Raw genomic sequence first — 16448 nt, forward strand, 5'->3', positions numbered from 1 at the left:
CTCATTAGAGATAGTGGCTTACGCAGCTGCACTCGCTTTCATGGACGAGTGACAAGGTACCTACAACCAAGACTCGATGTGCCACATTGCACGTGTCCCCACGCATCATTGCACGTTGTACATCTGGTCACATGTCCCAAAACAACAGTGGACATGGCTGCATTGGCGTCAAATCATGTCCGAGGCGTGCACAACCAACAATGCTTGACACTGACGTGTGTTGATGATGGACTACTCCGAGGTGAACATGGACGTTTTCCTACGTTCCTTATTCAGGCATGCTGCTGCATTTCTCTGCATATCGTGGCACTACTCTTGGCCGTACTGACACACTTTTTTTTAATAAAGTTTCCACATTTTCACTTGTCTCCAAATGTGTTGTGTCATCATTTGTATGCCAATTTGTGTGTCACGGACTCTCTGGCTGCCTGCCATACGTGAATTGCTACCCCATCCAGACTGTGGGTTTGTACGTATGCGTTCTCATGTGCCTGTTTGGTACTGACGCTTTTGGACGCTTATCCGCCACAGGCAAGTGCATTTGTGTCCTGTGTTTGATTGTGCAAATGTTTGTGTTTGGACAACATTGTGTTGGATTTTGTGTACTCTGCTTCCTATGTGTGTGTAATGCATTGTGTGTGAGATGTCCCTACATATGAGCTTTTGTTCACCCTTCTCCCTTTCAGGCAGTGTGGTTCTCCCTTCTATGCTTGTTCAGTGGTGTGATGTTGGCAGGTTGTGTGACTTGTGCTCCTTGTTGGTGTGTTTCATTTTGGCCATGGTTTCTCTATAGTTGTGCTGTACTTAATTGTGCATGTGTGCCATTGTGCCCATCTCCCCCCGTCCCCCCACTCCCTGCTTCTTCCTCATTCTGGTGCTGTTGTGTCTGTAATTTTGTTTCTCCACACATAAATACATGTACTGAACAAATTAGAATAGTTCCTTGCTTGTTTTAGGTCTCAAAACTTCTCTCTATTGTTTTTTTTAAATTTTTCCATATAAACAGTTTTTTAAATATTCAAGGACACATAAAAGTCAGAAGTGCAGCGTATTCTATCAGTACACTTTCTAGAACATTCTACAACACGTGCAGGTTAAAGGTTCATCAATTTTTTTAAACCTAACGATATTTTTTTTGCAACATTTTCTCGAACATTTAACGGCACGTGCAGGTTAAAAGTTCACGATTGTTTTAAGTTCGAACAGTGCCTTCCAAATTCAAGTAGCAGATGTGGTTGAGTTGAGCGAATTTTATCCTATAATATGTACTCCACGTTTAAACTGCTTTTTCTTAACCAATCACAAAGATGATTTTCCACAAAACGAATGTGCACCCTACTTTTAAAAAACAATGCTTTTCATCTCCCAATCAGGTATCGTTTTGAATGGCAAAAAAAAGTAGTTCCCCATCTTTAAACATATCTCTTATTCTACAAACGGACTGCATGAGCTCCAGACATCTATCCATTCCTCCCAGCCATACCTTCAAAATGCTAGTGTGGATCGTAGGACATAGCTATGTTTTCTGGTGCAAGAGGTATGCAGAACAGAGACTTAGACCTAGGTTTACAAAATGTGGACATTAAATGGTTTGGACAGAGAGGATTGAAGTGGCACCAATTGTTGCCTTTGGTTAAAACCTGTTTGCATCTCCAACACCCTGACCTCATGATTGTGCACTGTGGTGGAAACGACCTAGGCACATTGACTGGGGTAGGTTTGGAAATGCTAATGAAGGACACCTTTCGACAATTGATGTTGGTTTTGCCTCAAACTGTCTTTGTATATTCCAAACTATGCCAAAGACAGAAGTGGAAATGGTCAAACCAATTTTGTCCTCAGATTGAAAAATCTAGGCAGAATGTCAACAAAGCTGTGTCTGCATACCTCAGAGACCATAAAATGGGGTCGGTCTACAACAACAACATACGTTTTGATATGGCTGATATCTACAGAAGTGATGGAGTACACTTCACAGATCAGGGAAATCGAGTTTTTCTGAATAACCTGAAGCTGTGCATCCGCACTTATGTGTAGCTCCAACTAATAAACACAAGGGCTCTTTTTAGAGCTGCCTTATATTCCCAATATTGGTTCGCAGAGCGACAGCTGTGATCCGGCTAGCACAGGGAGACCTGCGGGCCGTCGAGTAGCCTCGCAGAGGGACATCTGCGGCCCGTCGGCTCAGCTCGCACAGTGTGTGCTACGGGCCGTCGGCTCGCAAACGCACACCAGCGTGCTAGCTCGCAGAGGGAGAGCTCCGGTCTAACTCGCAAAGGGACACCAACGGGCCAACAGCCCTGCTAGCAGAGACACACCTATCACCTAACGGACTGACTCGTACATGTACAGCTAGGGACACGACGGCTCGCAGACGCACAGCTGCAAGCCGACGGACTGCTACTGTTTTGTACTTTAGGGTAGTACAGTGGTGTTTGGGTAGTGTAGGGGGTTGTGCTGGGGGTAGTATTTTAGGGTTTAGGGTAGTGTAGTGGTGTTTGGTAGGGGGTCGTGCTGGGGTAGATTCAGGGTTTAGGGTAGTGCACTGGAGTTTGGGTAGTGTAGGGGATTGTGCTGGGGTAGTGTTTTAGAGTTTACGACAGTGCAGTGGTGTTTGGGTAGTCTTTGGGTAGTGTAGAGGGTTGTGCCGACATACTGACTCACAGAGCTCTGAGCCGAAGGACGGGCTTCTAAAGGCATACCCGCAACCTGGAGATATGAGGAGAAGCAGCGTGAAAGGCATATCTCACACCGACACGGATGCCAGTGTTGCCTCACACAGGTAAAACTGCGGACCCGATGGCTTCTACACGGAGAGATGCGAGCTGATGGAGTAAATCACAAAATGGCTGCCACCACTTCATGGTTTCATCCATTCACAGCCAATAAGCCGCAAACTGGTGCTTGTAATCCCTCAGCCAATCACATGTCAGAATTCTCAAATTTCGATATCTGTAAAATTTGATATTTCTCAAAAACTACTGAACGGATTTACAACATTTAAACAAAAGCGTGCTTTCTGGACCATCACCTTTCTCCCTGCCAAATTCTGTTCAGCAGTTTCACCTGTAGTCTTCTGTAAAGTTTCGTATGGAAATTCCATGGAGAAAACATGTTTTAGGACCCTCTTTTTTCTCAGCCCCTCCTACACCATTGACCCCCAAACTTTCACTATAGCGGCTAATCAAAAAAAGAGAAACTTTTTGGATAATTTCATAAAGATTCGTCAAACGATGCTAAATTTACAAGCACATAGAAGACTCCAGGAGGGGGGCCGCGCAACCCCCCTCCCAACATAAGTGAAGCCCCGGGGCTGCGTGGACCTCAGCGGACCCCCGCAACCCCTGCGAGCCCCTGCTAATATTTTTTTTTAAATACCCCCGCAACCTAGCCCACACAAGGGCCTCATTAAAATAAAACGCGAAAACCCACAACCCCAGCGCAAATTTATGACGATTTTGAAAAAAAAAATTAAAGATTTTTTTGGGCCCTGGGGGTCCTCCTGGGACCCCCTGAGTAGACCTAGTGGGTCAGGGTTTTTCTACCCTGCCCCCTTCTCTTGTTTTATACCTTTGTTTCTCAGTTTTTGGGTGAATCGCTTCTACCGAGCCACAAGATGGCTGCCAACACTTCCTGGTTTGGAGTACTAGCAGCCAATCACAGTGAAGCTCGCGCACGCGACTTAGGCTCCGCCAAGATATCAAAACTTTTATTTTTTCTAATTTCTCAGCAACTACTGAACGGTTTTACACAATTTAAAAAAAATGTCTCTTTCTGACCCAAGCACTAACTTTCTGCCAAATTTGGAGTAATTCCGTTCAGTAGTTTCGGCTGTAGTCCTGCACGAACTTTCCTATGGGAAATTGATTTTTTGACTTATTTTTTGAATATTTCAAAAACTACTGAACGGATTTACACCATTTAAAAAAAAGGTCGCTTTCTGAACCAAGCTCTACCCTTCTGACAAATTTGGGGTAATTCCGTTCAGCAGTTCAAGATGTAGCTTGTCACAAAATTTCCTATGGAAAATAACATGGAGAAAACAACTTTTGGGACCCCCCTTTTTTTCTCAGCCCCCGCTTGACGAATCACCCCAAACTTTCAGGATAGGAGCTGACCTGGATAGACTTTTTTTTAGGTGAATTTCAGGAAGATTCGTCAAACGACGCCAAAGTTATTAGCAAATCAAAAAATGCTTTTCCTATGGAAACTAGGTCCTAACTATAACTACCTACTGGCGACCGCCAGTAGGTAATATACTTTATAGTGAGCCAATAAATCCAGAGCTAGGAACTAACAGGAGGCTAGTGATTCCATTAGTGAACAGGAATTTCCTGTTATCACTGACCCATAAAGTACCCTTGGTGGGACACGTGGGCATTGGGAAAATCTAAGATAGGTTGGATCCTGTATTCTACTGGCCAGGGATGTGTAGAGACACAGAGAGGTTCTATAGTAAGTCAAGCACCTGAGAGTTACAACTTCCATGTACTTAGTAGTATCTACCATAACCAAGATATACTTGCTGCCCCACTGTGAGGAGTCAAATTGGCCAACTATGAGCCTGATTCACAAAGGTAAACTTAAACACTTTATTTATTCATTTATTTTTATTTTTCAAAACACTTTGCATTACTAGAGTATATCATACGACATGACATGGTTAAGACCGTAATCTCAGCGATGCATACATTTTACCTTGTCTCATATATTACCATATATGCTATTCTCATACATATCTTCACTGACTAGTGTATACATATATCCCTCTGTCCACTTTATTTCTTATCCCGTCCAGTCTGTTGAGTGGCTAGCATGTGGTAGCAATTAGTTATAGACATATGATTGTGTGTTACAATACACCATATCTGACTTCTATTCCTGTATTGTAGGAGCTGGCCCTTTCGCCCACCTCATCACTACTCGATGTTTGGCCAAAAGCAGACCCACAGCCACCAGTTTTCTGTTGCATGCGCTAATGCCTCTGTCATTCCTCAACAGTGCGAGCATGGGATCAATCTCTAGTGTTGATCCCACAATAGAGCTTAGTTCCTGAAAAATGTTTCACAATTTCTGGCTATCCCCAGGCAATACCATGCCACATGTATAAAATCTACGGAAAGTGTGCGACAGCGTGGACATTCTTTCGTGTCTCTGAGTTCATATCTAAAAAGTCTGTCTGGGGTGTAGTATGTTCTATTTCTGCACTTGAAATGAATAAGCCTATGTCTACCATTTTAAGACACCGTGTGAGTGACTGAGCAACAGTGCTGCCAGCACTTATCATCTATTGATTTCCCCAAATCTCTCTGCCATTCTAATCGCGCTTTCGATAACTTCGGTCTGCTCTCTTCCTGTGCCGATGCATATATTTTGTTATCAATCTAGCAGGGGAATCTGACTGTATCAGTGGTGTTATGTTCTGAGGTTCCTGCATATCATCTCCTAATATCCCCCGCAGAGCATGCCGTACTTTAAAGTATTGGAAGTGTGCTACGGGTTTTCTGTTATCTGCGATTCCCTGCAGGGCTTCCCATTCCTTGACCTTTCTGATCGCAAAGAAATTCTACATTTTGGCAATTCCCAACTGCTGTAATGCCGGGACCACTCCCATGTCCTGACTTATTCCCAGCCACGTACACCACTCCACCTCCATTTGCGGGGAGTACACTAGAGAACCTGCATCATATTCTAGAATTTGTTTCCAAGTGTGAGTAACTGAGTTCAGGGAGTCGAAAACTCTGTGTTTCCTTGTAGGATTACTAAATAGTGTTTGGGGGAGATTGTGTGGGATGGCTGTGACTTTTTCAATATTTTTGAGTGGTGGTGTTAGCTTACTATCCAACCAATAGAGCGCCGATGTCCCTTGCACTGCTCTGTAATTTAACTCCAAATCTGGCGCACTAAGGCCACCCATGTCATAAGGCAGTACCAATATCTTCCATTGCACTTTAGGCTGCTTACCCGCCCATATCAGTCTAAGTAACAGGGACCATATGTTATCGAAGAATGCTTGCGATAGTGTGATCGGAATATTCTGAAACAGGAACAGAAACCTGGGGAGCACCACTATCTTAATAATTGTGACTCGTCCCATTAAAGATAATGGTAATGTTATCCACTGTTCAATGTCTCCCTTCAATTTCTGTACCACTTTACCATAGGTTTCCCTTAGTACCTGTTCTGAATCTGTATGTACTTGTAGTCCCAGGTCCCGGAACATTGTCCTCTGTCCAGCAAAGGGGGAATTCTGAAGCCATCCATGTCGTGCTGGGGGAAAGTGGGAAGATAATGGACTTTTCCCAGTTGATCTAGAGTTCTAAGAGTCCCCCAACGCAAACTACTTCTCTAAGCACTGTAGATAGATTCCTTTCCGGTTCTCGCACATATATCAGTGTATCTTCAGCGTATGCCAAAATTATCAGCTTGTAATCAGGGAACCTTATACCCCTGTGCCTATGATATTCCCTTAATGCACAAACCAGTGGTTCAGCGACTATGGCATATAGTTGGGGCGATAATGGGATGTCTATGGGATTTGTGATTATTTTCCCCACTCTTACCCTGGCCGTAGGTTTATTTTACTGCACACTAATGAGTTTAAGGTAGATTTCCCTTAGCCCGATTTTACGTAGTACTGCTTTTAAGCATTGAGGAATACGACTGCGGCTTTCACCTCCAATAAACGTACACTTTATGATTATGATTATTTGCTATTCACAAAGCTATTTTCTGAGTAGTATCTTCACGACTGCAGAGTCTCCTCCCATAAAAAGATAGGACAGTCCTATCTTTTTAAATGTGGAGATGTCGCGCTTGTAAAGATGCTACTCATAAAATACGTTTGTGGATAGGAAATAATTGTAAACTTACACAAATGTGTAGGTTTACGTTTGTGACTCAAGCCCATAGTTGGGCCATTTGACTCCTTCTCACAGTGCAGAAAATGTATCTTGGTTGTGGTAGATCATGCCACCACGTAAATGGAAGCTGTACCTCTGAGATGCATGACTGCACGGGTAGTAGTGAGAGCTCTCTTGGGAATCTTTTCTAAAATTGGATTTACAAGAATAGTAATTTCTGACCGGGGAGCCAATTTCATCTCCTAACACATGAGAGATATGTTGGAGCAAGCTGGTGTGATATGCCACTTGTCCCCTGCTTATCACCTACAAACCAATGGTTTGATTGATGATTGGTCTCAGGAAGTTGATGGAGCAAAACATGAGTCACGTAGAGGAAAACCTTCAGGCTACCAAAACACTGATGATGGAGTAGGGCAATCAGAAAGCTACGCTGACTGGGTATCAGGAAGATCAGGAGTTTTTGGTGTTAAAGCCTATTTGTCCCAGGGCTTTGGAGGACAAATGGTGTGGGCAATACAAGGTAGTTCAGTAGGTTTAACATTTTGGGAGATACAGGTGCCACAAGGGAACCCAAGAGGGTATTCCATGTGAACAGGCTTAAGCCATACTTCTGGAAAGATTCAAATAAATTAAAGGACATTTAAATTTAAATTTGTAAAGCACTCTAATACCAGAAGGTGTATAGGTGCTAACAGTGAATGTAATGGATATAGCAGAGGAAGTAGAGGAAGAGAGTGAGCCTCTTCCTGACTTGATTCATAGTGACGTTAGGAATGGCACTGTGGAAGGGGTTCAGCTAACCCCTAAGTTAGCACCTGAGCAGCCTAGAGAGTGTTGAGAGGTGTTCGGACGATTTGCCAACCTCTTTTTGATGGCTTCAGGATTGACACATGTCTGTGTGCACAACATAGACACAGGAAACCATCTGTCAGTGAAGAGGAGGATGTACAGAATGTTTGACTGGTTTCAGAGATGCATCAAGGCGGAAGTTTCCAAAATGTTGGACTTGGAAGTCATTGAGAGATCTCGTAGTCCTGTGGTGCTAGTACCAAAGCAAGGGTCTACTGACTTGCGGTTTTTAGTGCACTGCAGTGCCCCCAATGAGGTAACCAAAAGTGATGCTCATCCAACCTAAGAGCAGATGATCTTGTGGATCGGTTAGGTGTTAGAAAGTACTTGAGCACCCTGTATCTGATCAGTAGTTACTGGTAGATTGCTTTGGCAGCAGATGCCAAAGAGTAGACCAATTTTTCTATGCTAGAAGGGCTATATCGGTTTAAGGTAATGCCCTTTGGAGTGAAGAATACTCCAGCCACTTTTCAGCACCTGGAGAGCCATCTTGTTGCAGGGCTGAAGGAGTGCTGTGTGGCCTACCTGGATGACAATGCAGTATTCAGCAATTCATAGAAGGACCACATTAGAAACTAAGAACAGGTGTTGGCTAGGATACAAGAGGCAAAGCTGACCATCAAGGCTATTAAGTGCATGTGGGGCAGTCCACTGTAGTCTACCCTGGGCATGAGGTGGGAAACGGGACAATTTGCCTGTTGGGTTCAAAGATGCAGTCTATGATGGAGTAGAAGGTACCTGCTACTCAGACTGAGGTGAGGGTCTTTTTAGGTCTCCCCAGGTATTACAGGAACTTCGTAGCAAACTGTGGAAGTATACTTGTCCCACTGATCGCTTTGACCTCCAGGAAGCAGCCCAAGAAAGTGATAAGGACTAAGAAGTATCAAAAGGCATTTGAGGAACTGAAGAAGGCATTATGCACTGCACCTGCATTGAAAGCATCATTGTACAGATGGATGCCTGTAACAAGGGTGTTGGAGCGGTGTTTGCTCAGCTGGATGACAATGTTAGACCGTGTCTGGTAGCCTTTATTAGAGGTTACTATCCAGAGAACAGAACTGGGCAATTATTGAGAAAGAGTGCTTTTCCAAAGTGTGAGCATAGCCTAAGTTCCACCTTTATTTGTTTGACACTAAGGTTGTGGTTCAAATGGATCATAAGCCATTGAAATGGTAGATAGCCTTAAAGGGGGAGAATTCCAAGATGTTGAGATGGTCTATTTCTCTGCAAGGGTTTGACTTTATAGTGGAGCACAGAGCTGAATTGAGCCATGGGAATGCTGATTGACTTTCCCTTTTGGTTCTACCGATCTGACCACCCAGCCTCTACAGGTTAGGAGTTGGTTTGAATTAGTCTGATCTGGAAAGGGCACATGTTGGGACCGAAAACTCCCTCGCATGGGTAATGGACATGGAGCCCTACCCTGAGTGCCCCACCTGCAACAATGTCTGGATCGCTGGTGCTGATTATTGTTGTCATGGGCAAATATGGATTATGTGTGCCTGCCATGACATAGGCCTGTCCCACAAATTGCAGCCCAAAGTGCTATCTTCATAGTCGCGAAAGACTACTGCCTTTGCCAAGAGTTATTTTTTATCTATAACAAGGACAACCCTATATGCCCATGGGACACGGGTGAATATGTGTATAAATCTGCACAAAATGTCATAAAGGACTCAATCAAAAGTAGAAACTCATCCATAGGTACGAAGGCTCTCTCATTTAAATATAACATAATTCAATATCAACTTGATTGAACGGAACCATTTCTACAGAAAACACAGTGCTAGACAAAACAAGAATTTCCATCATACATGTATTGTATTCATACAAATATAAAATATGTGAATGCGTAGTACAGACGACGCAGTGCTCACATGGTGATTATGCATAGAATAATTAACACACACAGACACTATACAATCCCTGATGGTTGTATGATCTCATTGGCTTTGGTTTTTAACTGACGTTGTTGTAGTGCTGGTACTTAGGTTCTTCCACTGTTTGTTTCCTACATATAAACATTCCTACATATGCAGGTGTGGTAGTTGGATGACGACTCCCTGAGGAGACCTCTCAAATACTTTGGAGTTGAAACATTGACAAGCCCCCCATTTCCACTCCCCCAATTTGTTGACATCTCCAATAAAAAGGGATTGCAAATTCATTGGAACTTTCCTATGCCATTGCAGATGAGATCATATACACTTCATTGGTCAGTGCCTATGATACCTTAGTCAGAAAAATGGGTGCAAATATTACTTCTTCATCTCCAGTGGTGTAGCTAGTCCTTTTGCCACCTGTGGCAGCCCCTGCGTTTGCCGCCCACTGCGGCCGAATTTATGAGTGGGGGAGGTGCTGGTGATTCCCCTGCAACGGCCACAAATTAGAGCGAGGGGGGAAAGGCCGCCCTCTTTGCTATGCCACTGTTCAGCTCATTCACCATTATTTGCCTTCAAAGTCATAATTATGTCAAAAAGCATATCCTCTTCCATCCGTTAATGTAATTAGCACCAGCTTTTTGTTTTTTTTTCCATGTTAGTACCTCACAGGTTTAAATTACCACATTAGAAGTGGACTAAATGTTCCTGGTAAGTGATATTTAAACTAAGAAATAAGATCCCAACATCGGGGATTGAGGGAAGGTGAGGAATTATGGGCTGTCCACATCTGTGTCCTCCCAAACCACAGTCTGAAACAACAAAAAAGAAACAAAACATGTCTTTTAAGACCTCAAGGAGTATCAAGCTGAGAAGACTTTAACCAAATATGGGGAACCTCGCTGCCCTGTAAGTCTCCCTTTATGTAAGGACTACAAGTCATACAAAATTGTAGGGCAGAGCCTCACACACTACCCTGAGTGTCATGCTTCATCATCAGTCAGTCCCACTTGCCAGAGAATGATCTAGTGGCGAGTGGACTCCCTCTCTTAGCAGGGAGTACTTATTTGGGCTAGTGGCAAATATGGGATCTAAAGTGAGAGTTAAAAATCTCAGGCACCTTCCCAGGATATTCCCTTTATTTTTGGGAGATGATTAAAAAGAGATAAACTGTGATGCCTAGATGTGCCATTTTCCCTTGCACCCACTTGGTCATCATTTTTCAGCCTTGCATAGGCTCTTGACTGGATTCCTGGCTTTCATCAGGACTTGAATCCCTAGTGTCCTATGTTTCTGGCTAATCACATTCATTGCAAACCAGCATACTTATGGACATTATCCAATTATATAAGTTAGCTGGAAAAAGATTCCCTGCTCTACGAATTGTTGATGGACCCCAATCTAAAATGAGTAGGACCCCATGGATGAGCTTATGGAGGGGCATCTTATTGTCACGCTTTCATCAAAGGTTCTCTCTCGTCCTACTGCTGTACCTATAGTCACACAAAACAAGCTCTTCGGGTGTTGTTATATAATGGTATATTCCATATAGGTACAATAATATAGACCTCGGTAACTTCATTACCCTTCACCTATATTCTTCCCTACATTACACTTGTCACGGTTTACAGGGACTGACCTTTTACCTAGATACGACACTGCATTCAGAATGCGGGTCTTCCCTAGTTCGAAATATCATACATCATGCATGAGGATTCTTGGAAGCACTGCAGGACTACCATCGCCTGTATAATATCTATGTATCTATGTATAAAGATCATGCCCGACGTCATTCTTGGGCCGACACAGTAATACAGCAAGGTTGGACACCTGGGGAGACCTATGGGTATATATACATCACATCTTGCTTAGGATAGACAGAGGAGAACAAGACTTCCCCACCACACTTACCAGAGACGCTGAGGTTCCTGCATTCAGACACTCCAGCTCGCAGTGGTCTAACATCCCTCGCGGGGTATCCCGCTCGAGACCAGGATGGGGTCCCATAGTCGCACACTTCAGGTAATGGGGTTGACTAAATCCTAGAGGAATTCTTGGCTTAACACCTACATACATGCTAGGTACATTTAGGTACATCTAGTTAGGGAGACATCGTAGGAGTACGCATCTTTTATCATGTGTTTTATATACTCGTATATATTCATGATTATTGTAAGATAGTAGAGGCATACCATCCATTTACCTTTATAGTACTGCTAATCATTTATATTTTATACTGTCTAATGGTTGTTGCAGCTCATCTATTATACACCAGAGTTATGACTGTTCAATAAATTATTATTGAAAACGCCCAGCCTGTTTATTCTGTGTATCTCTGTGAGACAGACTAAGTAAGCACAAGTGACTGAGCAAAAGGTAGTATATTGTTTCCAGGGTTCTGAGGGATCAGGGTTTTCATGTTCGATGGTTGCCAAGAACTATTCTCTCCTTGGTAAAAGGAGATTCTAGTGGCAGTGTGAGCTAGTTGGTACAAGAGGCCAACATACCCAGTGGGGATGTCCGGAATCAGTCTGACACCAATCCTACAGCGTATGTTGTTTAAACGCACAGATCCTGTATATTTTTTATTGGAGCTACACGACAATAATATAGGAAATATATAAAAACGTAACCTTTTCAGGTCTTTCTTGTCCTAGGATATCACCTCAGGATACTGGTTTCACTCACCTTGAAATTCCACACTCCCCCGAGGTCGTCGTTGCCTTCAAAGCAGGTGGCATCTTGGTGGACTTCCAGGCAGCACTTAAGGGCTGCAAGCCCGCTAATGCCGGCGCCGATCACCGCAACGGTCTTCACCATGGCTGCCGGTCCTACAACTAAAGAGAAAGTGCACACCATGATGGCATGATCATGCAGGCATGATCATGCAGGCATACTGTGCCTGGGACAGCAACACTACACATTTTCCACTTGGAAATAATGTATTTAATAATGTAACACAAACATAATGAATCTTGTTACTCCCACTACTACCCACCTAAGTTATGAAAACTTTATGTATGGATCCCGTTGCTCAGAGATAAAAAGATGCACAGCTATAGACAACCTTACAGATAAACTACAAGCATTTGCAATGCAATAGGTCTCGCATTTACACAAGTTTAAGCTATTGGCATTATAAATGACAATGCCCTTTATTTATGTTTTAAAACGCAAAACATAAATAAAATGCATTGTTATTTACAATGCCAATAGCTCAAACTCACGTAAATGCGAGACCTTTTGCATTGCAAATGCTTGTTTAATATGATAGCTGACTTTTTGATCGTTTCTTTTGCGTTAAAGAATGATAAAGGGGCAATGTTGCAGAAAATAACAGAAAATATATCAAGTCAGTGGGATAATATGTGATGAACGGTATTTGAGGGAAAACACATAAAGGCATAGCACTTTAATCATGACTGTTGTAAGAACCATACACTGAGTTGAATAAACATAATGCAAAATAAAAGGAAGGAAAGCAGGAGGGGGGCCTAAGAACGGAGGGTGGGAGGGAGTAAGGGAGGGGAAGAGGAAGGGAAAGGAAATGATGGAGGAACAGAGTGTGGAAAAGGATGGAAGGGCACATTAGACAGAAAGAATGAAGTGAAGCAGATAAAAGAAAACAGCAAATTTGAAGGAGGGGGAAGAGAATGAAAGAAAGAGAAAAGACGAAGAAAACTGCAGGAACAACGAACGGTGAGAAAAAAAACAGCATGAATGGGAGGAAGGAACAAAGGGCTGATAGAGGAAATTAAGGGGGGGGTGGGGTCAAGGAGTTCCTGGGTATAAAGGGTGGTGGTCGAAAAGTATAAAGGAATACAAAACGGAAAAGGGTATGTATAAGTCAACGGGTGGTTAAAACTGTTTCCAGTTACACCTAGCGTGTGGCAGACATAGGCGAGGCACCTTAAGCTTGGGTGAACCAGGGCCATAATGTGGAAGAGGCACATTCAGTGTGATTTGCCCAGGTTCATAATGTGGTTAAGTGGCGGAGCCAGGATTAGATCTTTTCCCGAGTTCTATTACAGGTGACTTACTCTTTAAACCACTTGTCTTGAAGCTAAATGAGAGGTATGAATGTAAAGAAAGAGAGAGAGAGAGAGAGAGAGAGAGAGCGTTAAACAGTGACTATGAGAGAGAAAGAGACACAGGGGGACAATGATAGAAAAATAAGAAGCAAAGCCTGACACTGACAGGAAAGGATATGTTGTCACTGTATTTTTAGTGAAAGAGTGAAAAGTCAACAGGCGAGACTGCTTTACATTGTAAAAAGAGTGACAAGCCCTTCCCCGAGGTACTGGGAAATGAAAGCCACACGAAGTGACTGGTAGATGACCCAGCCGAATTCTATACAAGGAGGAATTACTGCACGAAGAAAACAAGATGAAAGAAAGAAACACAGGAAGCGCGAAAGAGATTTATACACCACTAATCAGATTAGCACGTTTACATACCGCAAGAACAACTCAAGCTCGCTTCTGGGTCGGGACCACCCATAGACCAGCTATACAGAAAAACATGCTCTATATTATTTAGAAATAACGCCAATACTAGGAAAACCTACTCAGCGACAAAACTGAGTTGCAGAATACAACGAACAAACTGCATACCTAACAAGGGGGGAGATTAGCATTGAAGTATCGGAGGTGCACACGGCAGCGAGCATGAGCAGCGCTCGTGAAAACTCCTCGAAATAAAAGAAGCAGCAACAGGCAGAAAAGAACGCGTGGGTAGAAAGATACAATTTAAACAAGGGGGGAGATTAGCATTGAAGTCTCGGAGGCGCACACGGCAGAGAGCATAAGCTGCGCGTGTGAAAACTCGAAATAAAAGAAGCAGCAACAGGCAGAAAAGAACGATATTGGCCCTGTCTGCTTTTAAAAAAAAGAACCATATTCTCAGCAAAAAGATTGATCTTGGGCATTCCTTCCATTGGAGGGTTTAATGGATGCAGCTCTATGGATTCTTGCCGCCAAGAGATCAATAAAAAGAGCAAAAAGCAACAAAAAGCTGCGCGGCCGCGATACGTGCTCTGTGGTGGGGGAGGGGGAGGAGCATTGAAGCGCGAGGACGCGCTCTGTGGTGGGGAGGGGTGGAGCGAGGCGAGCTGAAGGTGCCGCGAGGAAAGCCAGATGGCGGCTGTGTGCGAGCTTGTGCGCGTAACTGCAAGCGCTAGGCCAGAAAAAAGTGCGTGGTAGCACTTTGAAAACCCCGCTTACAAAATGTCTCGCCAGAGCAGCGCATGCGCTGGCTCAGGCGAGACCTAAAAATGGCAACAAGCGTGCGGGAAAAACAACAATCAGTCAAGTACAATAATGCAATCAAGCAATGAAGATGAAATTCAATTCAGAAAAGATGCATACCTTAATAATAATAATAATAAAGGGGTTTGTAGAGCGCATGGTGACGCCTACCGGCGTATCCCCGCGCTGAGGAATAGAGTCAGAGATCAGAGGAGGGGAAGAGCCTAAAGGGCAAATAGGTGTGTTTTTAGAAGTTTCCTGAAGGTGGCTTCATTTTTTGCTAACCTAATATTGATGGGAAGGGTGTTCCATTTGGTTGCTGCCAGGGAACGAAAAGATCGACCTCCCATTCTGGATTTTTTTATACGGGGGATCATGAGGAGGCCCTTTCCCATCGAGCAAAGTGCTCTGTTAGGCTCGTATGGGACAGCTAGGTCAGACAAGTAGGACGGTGCACTGTGAGAGATAATTCTAAAGCATAAAAGAAGGGCTTTAAAAAGAATTCTCTTCCTGATGGGCAGCCAATGAAGGGTTGCCAAGGTGGATTTAGAAGCAACTCTTCTGGGTAATCTCAATACTAGCCGTGCTGCCGAGTTTTGTAGTACCTGCAGTCTCCTGATGTTCTTTTCAGAAGTACCAAGAAGAAGTACATTGCCATAGTCCATGCGAGAGGTTACTAGGGCCTGAGTCAAGGTACGCCTGGCCTCCAAAGGGAGAAGGTCCAGGGTACGGTTGAGAGTTTTCATGACCCCAAAGCACTTCCCTACAATTTTATTTACATGGCTGTCAAAGGAGAGTTTGGTATCCACCCAGACACCTAAATTCTTTGCTTCTCTGCCGGGAGTAGGCAGAGGCCCCAGACAGGATGGCCACCACTCCTTGGTCCAGCTAGTGTCCTTGCCTCCAATTATCAACACCTCAGTCTTCGAGCCGTTAAGTTTGAGGCAATGTTGGGTCATCCAATCTGCAAGATTGCTCATGCAGGTTTTAAAATTTTCAGCAGCCAAGGAGGGAACTTGGGACAGGGAGATCAGCAGTTGAGTATCGTCGGCGTAAGAGACTAGCTCTACGCCGTACGATTGGACCACCCCTGCCAGTGGGGCCATATACAGGTTGAACAGGGTGGGACTCAGGGCAGAGCCCTGAGGTACCCCCTGTTCTAACGCTATGCTGTCCGAGAGAAAATTGCCTCTCTGAACCTGAAAGCTCCGGTTGGTTAGGAAAGCTTTCAGCCAGCCCAGTGCCTTCCCGGTGACCCCAGCTTTGTTTAGACACTGTAGCAAGATGAAGTGTGCTACAGTGTCAAACGCAGCACTGAGGTCCAGCATAATGAGTGCCATGGTCTTACCCTCATCTGCGCCTTCCCGTAAAGTTTCAGTCGCTCTCAGGAGCGCTGTCTCTGTTGAATAGCCTGATCTAAAACCAGACTGAGAGCTGTGTAAAGCATTTTGGGATTCGAGATAGGCCATGAGTTGAATATTTGCTATTTTCTCTGCGACTTTGGCTAGGTAAGGTAGCAGAGATATAGGTCTTAAATTGTCTAGGGTATCCTGACTCACATTGGGCTTTTTCTTTATTGGAAGTACGATTGCTTTTTTCCAGTCTTC

The 16448-nt window shown here is 43.9% G+C and overlaps 1 pseudogene; it reads right to left on the bottom strand.

Moving 5' to 3' along the window:
* LOC146833813 (flavin-containing monooxygenase 3-like) overlaps positions 1–12415 on the bottom strand; it is a 248842-nt pseudogene extending 236427 nt beyond the window's left edge.
* Positions 12416–16448: the final 4033 nt, after the last annotated feature.

Source organism: Triturus cristatus, chromosome 4_2 (assembly GCF_964204655.1).
Source record: "Triturus cristatus chromosome 4_2, aTriCri1.1, whole genome shotgun sequence".
NCBI classification, from domain to species: Eukaryota; Metazoa; Chordata; class Amphibia; order Caudata; family Salamandridae; genus Triturus; species Triturus cristatus.